We start from the raw sequence: 1771 nt of genomic DNA on the forward strand, positions 1-1771 counted from the left end.
TAACTATATTAAATGAAGAGTAATTATAACATATAAACACAAACTTTATTAACTGTATAGTATAACATATATACAGTAACTATAGTGAATGTAGAGTAACTATAACATATAAAGAGGAACTATGCTAACATTTGTATCTGTGCAGGTTCAATAATACATACAATTGATACAACCCACAGAATCTTAGAAAATCCAAATAATGAGCAGCAACAAAACATTGATAAAGCATTAGTTGGCAGTTTAATTGGAGAAGCAAGGAAAACAACCGATGATATTTATGATCTATATTGCCAACATGCTGCTATTATTGGTTTTAGTGTACGAAAAGGGAAGAATATATATAAAGAAGGAACCACTATTGTTAATGGAAAATATTTATATTGCTCTGTTGTTGGAATAAGAGACACTCCTAAAAATAAAGAACTAAAAAATGAAGATGATCAATCAGATGCAAAGAAGAAAGGAAGGAGAATGAGAGTGTTGATAACAAGAACAAAATGTGAAGCTCAAGTATTTGCAAAGAAGTTAAGAATGAAAATGGAGATTTTGAAATAGAAAAGCATGTAGTGGTTCATAATCATCCGTTGACAAGAGAAATAAGTAATTATCTCCACCGATCTGAACGACAAATGACAGAGCCTAAACAAGAAGCTATTGAGGCAATGTCAAAATGTGGTCTAAGAATAATGGAGTCTTATATATATATATGTCAACAGAAACTGGTGGAGAATACGGTGTAGGTGATACGATGATTGATCATCTAAACTACTGCTACAAGTTAAAAATGAAGCAAATTGATGGCAATGATTCACAAACACTAGTGAACAAACTGTATGACTTACAATCAATAGATCCCGAGTTCTTTTTCAGAGTAAGACTCAATGATAAAGGAAAAGTTGAGTGCCTATTTTGGAAGGATTCAATGATGAGAGAAGATTACAAAATATATGGGGATGTTCTAGTTTTTGATACTACATTCAGAACAAATAAGTACAATCTCATATGTGCTCCATTTGTTGGTATCAATTACCATTGGAAAAACACAATGTTTGCTTGTGCTTTCATTGGGGATGAAACCACTGATTCTTTTGTTTGAGTGTTTGAAAATTTTCTGAAAGTTATGGGAGGAAAGCACCCAGTATTAATCTTCACATATCAAGATGCGGCTATTGCTGCTGGAATAGAACAGGTAACTCTTTATATATTATAGTTACTGTCTATTACATATGGTCACTGTTTGTATTAGAATAGTTACTCATTAAATATATAGTAACTCTTTGTTTTCTATAGTTACTCTTCTTTATATATAGCAACACTTTATTTAGTATAGTTACGTTTCATATATCATATAGTTACTGAGAATAACTATAAACATTAATATATATTGAGAATAACTATAACTTTACATATAATTACTCTTTATTTTTTATAGTTACCCTTCTATACATATAGTAAATCTTAATATAATATAGTTACTCTTTTTAGAAAATACAATATTATATTTTGAGAATAACTATATCTTTTAAAGAGTAATTATTTCTGTAAGAAAGTAACTATATGTATTCATTCTTGTTTTTCAGGTTTTTCCTTCTTCAAGACACATGTTCTGCTTGTGGCACTTGAGTAAAAATGCAAACAGTAGATTTGGTTTATGAAGTCTGATAAAAACTTCAAAAACGCATTTTACAAGTGTTTAAGTGGGTGTATAACACCAAATGATTTTGAAGAAACTTGGAAATCTATCATCAACACTTTTAAGCTGGAATAGGAT

The sequence above is a fragment of the Spinacia oleracea genome, chromosome 1, assembly GCF_020520425.1.
Source record: "Spinacia oleracea cultivar Varoflay chromosome 1, BTI_SOV_V1, whole genome shotgun sequence".
Classification (NCBI taxonomy): domain Eukaryota; kingdom Viridiplantae; phylum Streptophyta; class Magnoliopsida; order Caryophyllales; family Amaranthaceae; genus Spinacia; species Spinacia oleracea.